The sequence below is a fragment of the Pyrus communis genome, chromosome 12, assembly GCF_041283825.1.
Source record: "Pyrus communis isolate YQ-2024b chromosome 12, ASM4128382v1, whole genome shotgun sequence".
Classification (NCBI taxonomy): Eukaryota; Viridiplantae; Streptophyta; class Magnoliopsida; order Rosales; family Rosaceae; genus Pyrus; species Pyrus communis.
The window spans coordinates 11,782,881-11,796,164 of record NC_142576.1 but is presented as its reverse complement, the minus strand read 5'-3'; the positions used below and the strand labels follow the sequence as shown (position 1 = coordinate 11,796,164).

The 13,284-nt window shown below is 39.5% G+C and overlaps 1 pseudogene; it reads right to left on the bottom strand.

Moving 5' to 3' along the window:
• Positions 1-3,655: 3,655 nt before the first annotated feature.
• LOC148692344 (uncharacterized) lies at positions 3,656-12,386 on the bottom strand (annotated as a pseudogene).
• Positions 12,387-13,284: the final 898 nt, after the last annotated feature.

Sequence of the window (13,284 nt, the reverse complement as noted above, 5' to 3'; positions counted from 1 at the left end):
CGTCCTGTTCAAAGTTGGCCGGTTTTTGATAGTTTGCACAGGTATGATCTAGTGAGTTTTAACTTTTAAAAGTGCTCTAACGTTGTTCTACTAGTCCTAAGCTTCATTTTGGCGTTTGAATCATGAAAAACGGTTGAGAAACGAGTGAGAAAACACGGTTGGAAATTTTCCCAGTTTTCCGGCGCCGTCGCCGGTGCCGGAGAAGGTGACGGAATATTCCGTCAAATCTGACGGAATATTCCTGACGCCGTTAACGGAATCTGTCAAAACTGACGGAATATTCCTGACGCCGTCAGTTGACGCCGTCAGTGTGCATGGCACGTGGCCGCGCGTGGGGGGCGCGTGGGGGCGCGTGCGGCGGAGAAAAATTATTCTAAAAATATGGTTGTGATCCTGAGGTTGTGTAGAGCACGTTGGTATATTCAATTGTCCATTTTGAGCAATGTATGAGAAGTTATTACGAGAAGTTGGTTATATGCTTTTAAATTAACGTTTTCGTAGCTTTTTCGCGTATAGGTGATACGTATCCCGAGGACGAGCGTACACACTCGAGGCAGGGGGGCTACGACCCTTCCACTTATCAGTGAGTGGGCTTTTGTTTTCCGTATATACCTATATACATTTAAATTCCCAGAAATAGATTAAAAAGAGTTAATTGATTTATGCCATGCACTTTATTATTATCGCTTATGCATCATCACATGCATTAGTAGCGGCATACATTTATATATGTGTATTTGGTGCTGTGGACGCACAGGTAAGTGCCAGGTAAGTGGTATTCATGTTGTTATGCAGTAGTAGTTTGAGATGCTTAGAGAGCTCATAATCTGCACCCCCGGTGTTAGTGCTCCCGCCCGTGGCCAGGGCATAGCCTTCACGTGTATGTTCACCTCCCGCACCACACGCTCAGCTTGGATCCAAGTTAGGTGCACAGCTTGTCGTACAGACCACATTAGGTGGTTCCGACTCGTAGGTGACCCGCGATTTATCGCACAGCTTCACGTGATCGTAGCACTAGAGCGTGTATATATATATATATATATATATTACACCAAGCCTGTCGTACAGACCACGTTAGGTGGTTCCGACTCGTGTGCAGATTCAGTTATTGAGTTGAGATTAGAGCTCTATATGCAGCCGTACAGGTCACGTTAGGTGACTCCCGGCTGCCAAATTATATGTTATTGATGTGAATTACGCTTGAGCACTTACATTTGATTATGAGATTCCGTTGTGGCATATTCTCGAGCATGAATGGCATATTTTGGAGCATGATTGGCATATCTATACTTACGTATATATGTTCACTTTCTGGGAAGTATACAGGTTTTACGGCGAGGGGTTAGAATGTATTTTGCTAAAGAGTTTTCAAAGAGCTTTGTTTTGCCCACTCACGCTTTTGTTTTTGCGCCCCTCCAGGTTCTAGTGGTTTAGTAGGTTCGGTGGTTTTTCCCAGAGGGCGTCCCGACATTTCTGACAGACACTCACCATTGTAGGGTCACCTTCGGGTGTATTTATGTCGTATCTTTTCTTTTGGACTGCTGTAGACTTGCTCTGAATTTGTGTCTCACATACGCTAGCACTTGTTTTAGTACTTTGTATGCTAGTTTTTAATTATTTGTACTTTTATATTACTATCTTAATAGCTTCCGCACGCGCACATGGCTACGTCACCTTTGTGTGACGGCCAGCACTCCTTGATCTCGGTCGGGGTGTGTCATAATCAATATTCAAATTGAATAAATTTTTACATAAATAATCTTTCAATGATAATAAAAATACTTGAAAAGTAATTGAAGCACAAATATTTTCCATTTCTAAATAGGGTACAGCAAGAAATAAATTTTATTACTATAGATTCAAACGTTTTGCTCCACACATCCTTTTGAAGTGGATAAAGCTAGGGAGATCAAAATTTTAAACCAAATGATGTGTCACCCATAAGAAATAAGCACGTTAATTGACACTTAGTTAATAACCTAATCATCTACAACCACATCATTTGGTTTGCAAATTTGGTTTAAAAATTTGGTCTCCCTAGCATTACCCTTTTGAATTATATGTTTTCTACATACATTTTTGTTGAACAAGCGATATTGACTACACTAAGGAGGAGAAGGTGGGCTTCGCCTCACAATGGGCTAGTAATAATGTGTTTCAAATTCACCTTTGGTGAGAATCGAACCTAAGATCATCCCCAGTGAAGGTTTTTATATGGGGCTGGAAAAATGGTGGATATAGCCCATTTTAGAGCTTCGAGGAATCTTTGAGGCTTTATAAAAGAATCTCTCCCAATAAGAGACTATATATTTCGGGCTCTATATGGGGCTATATATATTTATTTATTTATGTAGTAATTTGATTAAGAGATGATTAATATTTTTTTTTTTGTTTTTTTTTTTTTGGTGTTAGCTTTTCTTAAATTGATTTTTGGACGTGCTATCTTAATTTTTTTTATTTTTTTATTTTTTATGGACCTTTCAACCTAAAAAGTTCAAAATGTGACAAAGTTAGATTTAATCACTTATGAATTGTTCATTGAATTAGATTCTTTTATCTCAATCTCATCCGTTGAAAAAAAACAAACCCCTACTTCGCCCTCTGAAATAATTTAATTTTTCACATATAACACAACAATTTACCTAGCACCAATTGGTAAATTAGTATCATACAATTTTGAAAAAAAAATTATTTGAAAATTTCATCCACCAAGCCCATGAACGTTAAATCAATTTGAAATTTAAATTCTTATGGAATTTAAAACAATCATTAATTAGCCAAATTGCAAGAAAATAAGTTAAAAAAAAAAGAATTAAAAAATAACAATAAAAGGAGAGTATAAGTGGAGGGAGAGTGATAGAATTTTGCTCATATGGGTTGCTACTTTTTTTGTGGGACCCACTATTTTTTGGGGCTAGACGTAGCCTGATTTTATGCTACCCAAGAAAGGAAGTTGCTAGCCCCGGTGGTGGATCTAGCCCCATTTTGGGGATGAAATTTCTTGCTAAGGCTTGAAATGTAGTAGCCTCATGGAGGATAGAGCCCCCATTGGGGATGCTCTAAGGCCTCTCACTTACAAGTGAAAAGGATTACCACTAGACTGTAGTACTAAGTGACACATACATTTTTAATTCAGGATTCATGGTACAAGTAAAAATAAATAAATTATATGCGTGTATATAGGCACAAAGCTAATATTCAAAATGTACATAGTAGACGCACCAAAGTTCAACCTAGTATTATTTAATGGGGAGGTATCTCATACATTGATGATAAACTAATCTCTGAACGAATTTGATGCACTCCATTTGTGCTATCAGATATTGTAGCTATGTCAATACGTTTCAAAATTGGCAACCGGAGTGTTAGGATCCTAACCCTTGCTTGACTCATATTGCATATCTAACTTGAGCAGTGACATTACAGATAGCCGTAGCCATAGTGTCCTAACCCTCCACCAAAATGAGCCGACTAGTAGTTCCCTTCTTGGAGTAGTTTAGTTTAGTTAAAAAAAAGGGTAAATTACATAAAATTACCTCAACTATTGGGTCAGTCACAGTTTCATACCCCATTTTTAAAAAATTGTAATGTCATACCTCATCTACGAATTTTTTACAATTTCATACCTTTCGTCAGTTTTCTGTCAATTCTTTTGTTAAATAGTGACGTGGCTTGAGACGGGACCCACTCTCTATTAAAAAATTAATAAAATATTAAAAAACTAAAAAAAATTCATTTAATTTTTTTATTTTGCATGGGGACCCCCCCCCCCCCCCAAACCTAAACCCAAATCCCGTCTTCCCCAAACCCACCCCTTTCTTCCCCCTCTCGTCTTCCCCAAATCCATCGTGTTCTCTTTGCTCCTGAAACTCCGACACCATGTAACCGCGCATGCCATCCAGTTTACTCTACCAAGCCTGGGTCCAGCTGCAGAGTTTCGCCGTGCCGAAATGGCAGATTTTGGCACCGAGCACGAGGTGGCCCTCTTCAGAGACGATATGCTAGAGCTCTTGATGTGGTTGTGGACGAAGGTTGAGTCGAGGCTAGAGCCGTGGTGTATGTAATCGAAGCCGTGGGCGAGGTCGGTGGCGATTTGCATCCGGGAGAGCCACGACGATAGGACGTTATAGCTCAGGTTTTTCAAGTTGCAGAGGCAGTCGGCGAGGTTAGCGCCGATGACAAATTCGTAAACGAGGTAAACATATCTTCCAAAAATGAGGTGTCGAGGAGCTTGATGAGGCTGGAGTGGTGGGATTTGGAGATGAGGGAGAGGCGGTGTTGGAGGTCAGGGAGAGAGATAGGAAGGCGAGATTTGTGCTGGAAGATGATGGAGTCTTTGGATCAAAGGGAGCAGCGCCAAGAAAAGGATGTGGATGAGGAGGAGAAGCGGCGGTGGGGGAGGAAGTTGGAGGTGGCATAGCGAATCTCGGAGAAGTCGTAGATTTGGGGGTTTTCAGGGAGGGAGGCTTTGAAAGATTTGAGGGAGGGGATGGAGGAAGAGGTGTGTGGATGGGATTGTTGATGTGGCGGAGAATGGCAGCGGGGAAGAAGGGGTGGGTGGGATTTGGGTTTAGGTTTGGGGAAGACGGGAGGGGGAAGAAAAGGGTTGGGTTTGGGAAAGATGGGATCTGGGTTTGGGTTTGGGGTGGGTCACCCATGCAAAAAAAAATATTAAATGATTTTTAATTAATTGTTTTAGTATTTAATTAATTTTTTAATAGAGAGTGGGCTCCGTCTCAAGCCACATCACTATTTAATGGAAGAATTGACAGAAAACTGACTGAAGGTATGAAATTGTAAAAAATTCGTAGATGAGGTATGACATTGAAATTTTTTTAAAGATGGGGCATTAAACTGTGACTGACCCAATAGTTGAGGTAGTTTTATGTAATTTACCCTATAAAAAAAACTAATAATCTTCTTCTCAATGCAGTTATGGTAACACATAACACATGAAGTGACAACACACCTTTGGTCTTTAAGTCAAATGGTACGCCAAAGTAGAGTATTTGACCCTAAAAGATACTCATGTAAGAGTTCAAACTTGGAATGAGAGTTTCAAATCTTTGCTCGCTTTCCACTAGCTCAAGGATAACTTACTCTATGGATAATTGAATAAAAGGACGAAGAAATTTGAACTTCATCTCTACCCGTAACTATATTTCTTTTCTTACTTTGCTCGTTTTATTATTTATTTTTTTTACAATAATCCCTAAACAACTTAAAATTCTTGGTTTCTTGTTAGTCGTAGTCTTTTTTTTTTTTAAGATTATTTTGTCTATTGCTTTATGTGGTGATATCCACACACCTATTTTTACTTCTCACATATTTCTCGTTATATGTGCAAGATAAAATATGTGTGTAGATAGCATCACCTCATTTTTAAATTTTTTTTTTGGTGAATCCCGACCCAAAAATGGGGGGCTGGCTTTCGATTAGTTGAAATTACAAAAAGGCTGGTTCAAGATGTAACATTCTCTCACTTAGGGCGTGTTTATGTGTTCGTAATCGAAATCTAAAGTCAAAGTGTGATTCCGATTACTGGTTATTCTTGTGTTTACTAAAATTTGGAGGAATCAAAATGGATGGGATCCACGAAAAAGATAGGAATTGACTTCCTGATTTTGGAGGAATTGAACTCCTGAGTAGGAGGTGTCATTTGAATTTTGGGACAAAGGAGGAATCATGAATACAATTTTGTACCCATTATAACCCCATCTAATTCCTAAAAATTCCAAATCTGCCACTCAAATCAGCAAGCCCCAGACCTCTCTACCTGCCTCCCTTCCACCTCCGCGTGCCCTAGTGAACTAATCTCAAGTATCCTAGGGCGTCTTCAGATATCGTAGTGAGCTGGTTGTTCTTTGGTTGTGGCATCGTGATCGCGTAGGGATGGAGTTGCAACGTGTGAGAGAGATCAATGGATGCGCAGGAAATGATGATGAAGGATCCACATAAAATAAAATGGAGGAGAGGGAATGAGGGAGTGGTGGCGGTTGCGGCTAGTGAGGACTGACGAAGGATACTAGGATAAGAGAAAAGACGTGAAAAATTAGGTTTCAAAAGGTAGAAAATTTGGGCTGCTGGCTTGGGTGGGTATAAAAAAAGTTAGGTTTGAAAAGGTCAAAAAAAAAAAAAAAAAAAAAGTTAAAAAATTAGTTTATAAAAAGAGAAAATTCAATTATTTATGGGTTAAGATTCTATGAAAATTAAATTTTACTGTTGTGGTCTATTTTATCTAACAAGGAGAAAGAGCATGCGACAAGGAGAAGAGAGAAATATGTGTTTGTAGAATTGTAAGGGAATGTGTGTGTTGTTCTCCCTCTTACATTATGCCTTTATTTATAGTAGTAAAGGGAGAGAAGATATTCCTTTATCCCCAAGGAATATAAGATACAATAGGAAATGATAACTAGAATCAAATTTAATCTAGGATTTACACAATCATACTTAAACTAGGAATATTTACAACACTCCCCCTTGAGTGTGTAAATACTCAAGGTAGATTTAACATTATGCAGAAGTTAAGGAAGTTGACTCATCGGCACTGATTCCAAGGAACAATGCTTATTCTCAATAAGTTAGGAACTTGCATAAATAGTAAGTCTCACTAAAAAAGCCTAAGGCTATGGCAAAAACCCAATGAGGGACAAAATCCATAATCTAAGGAAAAACGTGTGCGAAATGCAAAGTCAAAGAAACGTCTATATGGCGTCATTCAGGGATATGCCCAACCCAAGGTAGGTGCCTCGTTAAAACCTAGTTAGGTAGCAAAAATTCAGTGGGAAAAATGCTTCTAATCGTAGGGAAAAAGAGTACATTAAGGTATCGTTTGGTATGCAGACGGGACGGGAAGGAACGGAATGGGACGGGACGAGACAGGACAGGACGGAATGGAACAGAGTGGGAGCAAAGATGCCTTCGGATGGAAACAAGGTGGAAGAAGAAGGAGACGGAGAGGTTATAATTTTGTGTTCCATGGATGTGGAACAAGTCGTTCCAGGGGGTGAGGCGGAACAAAAATTCACCCAAAACTCGTCCCGTGGAACAACTCGTTCCACCCGTTTTAGGCACACCAAACGTGGGACGGAATGCCTTGTCCCACTCTGTTCCGTCCCGTCCCACGTACCAAACGGTACCTAAGATCAAACAAGTATCTACAGGATACTCCCCCTGAGTTTGACACAGTTCCAAAAAAGAAATAGCAAAGTTACAACTCAGAAAGTTTACGCATACCAATTCCATGAACAAGCTTCTAAAACGTCGTCTTCAGTAGTGATTTGGTGAAGAGATCGGCCAGATTGTCTTGTGAACGGATTTGCGTGACTTCAATGTTCTAATGCTCTTATTATTAAAGTGTGAAGAAAAACTTTGGCGCAATGTGCTTGGTGTTGTCTCCTTTGATGTAACCCTTCTTGAGCTATTCGATGCAAGCTGCGTTGTCTTCAAAAATCATCATCGGGGCATTAACGGCAGGATAAAGATCGTAAAAGCTTCGAATATGGCCCACTACTAGTCTCAACCAAAAGCATTCCCAATTTGCTTCATGTAAGACGAGAATTTCAACATGGTTAGACAAAGTGGCAACTAAGGTATGTTTAGTTAACCTCCAAGAGATTATGGTGCCTCTAATGTAAAGACATAACCCGTTTGAGAGTGCGCCTTGTGCGGATCATATAAATATCATGCATCGGCATAACCAACAAGGTGAGAATCGACTAAATGAGCAAAGGGTGCGGCATCATTCGACAATTCGTAGGAATAGAACAAACCTAAATCCGTAATACCTTTAAGGTAACAGAAGATGTCTTTCACACCAGTCCAGTGTCTGCGTGTAAGTGCATTACTGTATCTTGCTAAAAGATTAACAGCGAAGGAGATGTCAGGTCTAGTGCATTGAACTAAGTACAACAAAGCGCCTATCGCACTTAGATAAGGAACTTCAGGCTCCAAAATCTCTTCATCATCTTCCTTCGGACGGAAGGGATCTCATTTTGCATATAGTGAACGATAGACCATAGGAGTACTCGAAGGCTTCGCTTTATCCTCATTAAAGCGGCGAAACACCTTTTGGGTGTAGTTCAATTGATGTACTAGGATTCTATCCGAACAATGCTCTATCTCGAGATCAAGGCAGTATCGAGTCATACCTAGATCTTTCATCTCAAATTCCGACTTCAAGTGCGCGGCAATTCTCGCGAACTCTTCAGGAGTTCCAATAAGATTCATGTCATGGACATATACTGTAACAACCGCAAATCCGGAATGTGACTTCTTAGAGCATTCCCAACGTTGGGTTTGGCTCGGGGGACAGGCTCGAAAACAAGGGCCCAAGGGCCGATGGGAGGGCTCCAGCGTGGGCTAGCCCGATGGAAGGTGGAGGCCCGAGCTCCGGGCCCGTGGGGGATTGCCAGCCCGAGGTGGGCGTGACGTCAGGCTGACGCCAGGGTGGCGTCAGTGCAATATTTAATTTTTTTTGTGTCAGGCGCGTGCATCCCACCCGCGCATGGAGGCGCGTCGCCGACACAAAAAAAAAAAAAAAAAAAAAAAGCTGTCAGTTACCGTTAGGAAGCCACGTGGCTTCCCACGGTGCGTTAGATCTTAACGGTCACTTAATTTGGACCGTTCGATCTCAATGGTAAAAAAAAAAAATTAAGTCAGATTTAATATCCACCGTTCGATCTGAGATCAACGGTGGATATTAAAATGCTTTATAAATAAAAAAATAAATGAAAAAATAGTTTTAAAAATCTGAAAAGTTACCGTTGTGACACGTGGCACAATCTGGAGTGTTGGAATTTTCAAATTTTTTTATATCCAACGGCAGAGATTAATTAATTGAATAAAAATTTAAAAAAAATTGTAAAAAATTCAAAAAAAATATCTGAAAAATTTGAAAAAAATTGTAAAAAAAATTGTTTTTACTTTTCTATAAATACCTTCTCATTATCATCTACCTTACACAACAATTTCATATTTTCTCAACTACTTTCAATCACATTCCTTTCTTTGTCTCAAAGTTTGAATCCATTTTTTTTCAACAAAATGACCACTGGTGTAGGTACGAATTGGTCGCTTATTGAAGATGTTGCGTTGTGTACTAGCTGGGTTGAAGTTACTCATAGTTCGCTTACGGGTAATGAGATGCAGTTGCGAGAAATGTGGAGTCTTATTCATACCAATTTTCTTGAGAAAATTGGTGGGAAAAGAACCAAAGAATCAATGTCCAGTCGTTGGAAATTAATTAGCCAATCGTTTAGTACGTGGAGAGACACCTTGGCACAAGCTAGTAGTAATATTCGAAGTGGGGAAAATTACTCGAATCAGGTAACAATATATTATTTATTTGATACCCAAATTTTCATTATAATTATTTGTTTGTATTATTTATTTGTTACCTACATAATTTATTATTTATTGTTTGTATTATTTATTTGTTACGTACAAAATTTATTATTTATTGTTTGTATTATTTATTTGTTATTTATTATTTATTATTTGTATTATTTATTTGTTACCTACATAATTTATTATTTATGGTTTGTATTATTTATTTGTTACCGACTTACATTATAATTATGTTGTTTGTATTATTTATTTGTTACTTATTTTCATTATAATTATTTATTTGTATTATTTATTTGTTACTTATTTTTATTGTGTAGGAACTTCAAGCATAAGCTTGGTACGCTGCCAAAACCAAAAGCAAAAATAAATCATTCAACCGGTGGGAATGTTGGAATATTGTCAAAGATTGTCCTAAATTTAGAGTTGTGCCAGTCGGTCCAGAAGTGCACATGAACAGCACCCCTCTACACTCTACACCCAATCATGTTCATGAAGATGATGCAGAAGAAGTGCCTGAAACGCCCCTCCCTGAACAAGCGTCGGGTTCGACCCATTATCCAATTAGGCCTGAAGGTAAGAAGGCTTCAAAGAGAAAAGAGGGTGCTTCCAAGAATGATTATGCAAGGTTCATGGAAGAACTTACTCACCAAGGTGAATTGACTTTGGCGAGGGAAATGGCGAAAGATGAGGCTGATAAGGCTAGAGAGGCAGCAAAAGCAGCAGCTGTTGAGAGAGAATTTTATGCTAATGAGAGAGAAAGAGAGCTACAATCAATGCTTCCAATCATCCCAGGAAAGCCACACATCTCCGCCTTCTTCAACAGCCGCTCCAAGTCCATGTGTGTAGGTTTGCGGAGGTACTCAGCGGTGTAGATAGATTCGATTGCTCCGCAAAACCTCATCAGGGACTCAAGAATGGTTGATTTTCCCATCCTCGTTATCTCATCCACTTGGTCTGCAGATGCTCCATATGCAAGCATCCGTAAGGCAGCAGTAATTTTTTGCTCAGGCAGTAGACCCATAGCACCAAAAGCATTTTTTTTTTTGCACAAAATAAGAATCATGGTTGCAAACAGCAATCATGATTTTGTTGAACAAATGTCGTTCCATTCTAAAACGACGTCTAAAGTACGTATCAGGGAATGCACTATTAGGAACAAAATAATCATCCAAGAGTTCCATACCTCGTCGTTGCCTGCTTCTATCAAGGTTTTCGGAACGGCTGGGCCTGCAGATCTGAGCCACAGCTTGGATGACTCGATGGGAATGTGAGGCTTTGCCCTTTCTTACTTCGTCATCTCTCATTTGACGCTCCTCATTCTATTCCCTTTCATTTCTTACCCCCTGGTGATTGAACATTGCTTCTGATTCGTTAAATAATTCTTCCTCTTCCTGATTGAATTCCCACATCATCCTTGAGGAAGAAGAAGAAGACATTGAAAGAAAGAAACAGAAACTATGAATAATGATACAGATTTTTGTGAATAAGGAAGCAGAAACTATGAATAATGATAGAGATCTTGAGAATTTTGGTGTGAGATTTGTGAGAATGGATGGTGGATTATATAGAGGATTCAGAAAGGATTAGGTTGTGCATAATACCACGTGGCATGCCGTCATTCGTTACAAATCTGATGGAAATCTATCCTCAAAGATTGTGAACAGATTATGACACGTGGCATGTCGTCATTCGTTACAAATCTGATGGAAATCTATCCTCAAAGATTGTGAACAGATTATGACACGTGGCGCGACGTGATTGGTTAATAATCTTATCAGAAATCCATCACCAATAATTGTATTATTTTGTATTATTTAATAATACTTCGGATAATGACATATGGCGCAACGAGAACGATTAAAAATCTTATCCAATATTACAATTAAAATTATTTTGTATTATTTTATAAATAAAAAAAATACTAATATTTTATTGCCTATTGCCAGGGCTATTGAAGTGTAACGGTGGAGATGCAAATTCTATTGCCAGGGCTATTTACTGTTCATTAGGTGGATTGAATAGTGCATTGCCAGGGGGAGGGCTCCAACGCTGGAGTTGCTCTTAATGAACACACAAGGGCATAATTCGTTGTTCACATATCCCTGACTAGTCAAATACTCACTTAGACAGTTATACTACATTTTTCCAGATTGTTTCAAACCATAGAGTGAACGCTTCAGCCGAATTGAGAGTGTGTTCTGGGGTTTGGAAATATTTGAACCAATCAATGTAAGTCATTCGGGAACTTTCATATAAATTTCCGTATCAAGATCCCCATAAAGATACGCGGTTACTACGTCCATCAACTACATATCCAGTTTTTCGAAAACTACCAAAGTGATAAGGTAGTGAAAAGTAATCACAGCCATAATGGGTGAATAAGTTTTGTCATAGTCAATCCCGGGACGTTGTGAGAAACCTTGTGCAACAAGACGAGCTTTGTAACGCACAATTTCGTTCTTCTCATTACGCTTCCGAACGAAAACCTACTTGTAGTCAACGGGCTTCACATGTGGAGGAGTAGGAGTTACAGGTCCAAACACCTTACGTTTCGCAAGCGAATTGAGTTCGACTTGGATTGCTTATTTCCAGTTTGACCAATCAGTTCTACGTTGACATTCATTAACAGAGCGCGGTTCAATGTCATCACTCAACATGATATTAGTAGCTACTGCAAATGTTAATGCATCATCGACAATCATCTCATTTCTACTCCACACATCATCTAAGCTAGCATAATAGACCGAAATCTCACGATTCTCGGGAGGATGATTCATCTTTTCAAGGACGCTTCCATAATCTATAATTTCCTCATGAGTTGGATAGAATGAGTAAGTGATAGTCGGATTCAAAGTAGGCTCTTCGAGACCTTGTGCTGTGGTTTTCCTCTTTCGGGGGTGTGAATCCTTTAAATCAAAGGGTCTGCCACGCTTTTGTGTAGGGGCAGATGATTGGCTAGTTGCTAATGTACGTGGATCACCAAGATTGGCGTCCCAAGCTTCCAGGAGGGTAATCCATCGTACATTTGGTACATCCATCTTTGCAGGCGTATTCGCAACTGGAATATGTGATCTTGTCACTCGCGCTAGATCGGTGAAAACATCTGCATGCTCTGAGTTATGCTCTGGAGATCTAATATGCGATGCAATTCAATTTCAAACTAAGCAGTGCGGGGATCTAAATAAGACAAAGTGGGAGTCGTCCACGATAATTCGCGTCGTTCTTCAAGAACATTGACGTTCTTATCTCCCCCTAACGATAAAAAGACTATCTCATAGAAGTGACAATCCATGAAATGAGCAGTAAATAGATCACTTGTCAAAGGTTCTAAGTAATGAATAATTGAAGGAGAATCATATCTGACATAGATTCCCATCATTCGCTAAGGCCTTATTTTTGTACATAAGGGCAACGACATCAGCACATATACCGCACAACCAAAAACGCGCATATGCGATATGTTAGGTTCGTATCCGATAACCAACTGAAGGGCAGTAAATGGTTATGTTGCAACAGGCCTCAGGAAGACCAACTTTGCTACGTGCAATATTGTATGGCCCAAAGCAGTGATCGAGAATTTGGTACGTATGACTAACGATTGAGTAATCATTTGTAAGCTCTTAATGAAAGCCTCTGCCAGGGCATTCTATGTGTGAACATGGGGTACTAGATGTTCAACTTCAACCTCAACTAACATGCAATAGTCATCAAAAGTTTTAGATGTGAATTCTCCAGCATTATCCAATCAAAATGATTTGATCGGATAATCAAGGTGGTGAGCTCTGAGCTTGATAACCTGAGCCAATAGTTTGGAGAATGCAGCGTTCCTTATGGATAACAAGCACACGTGAGACCAACGTGTGGAAGCGTCAACCAAAACCATAAAGTATGGTTCGCATGGAGAGTGAATCGGTCCACAAATGTCCCCCCGAATCC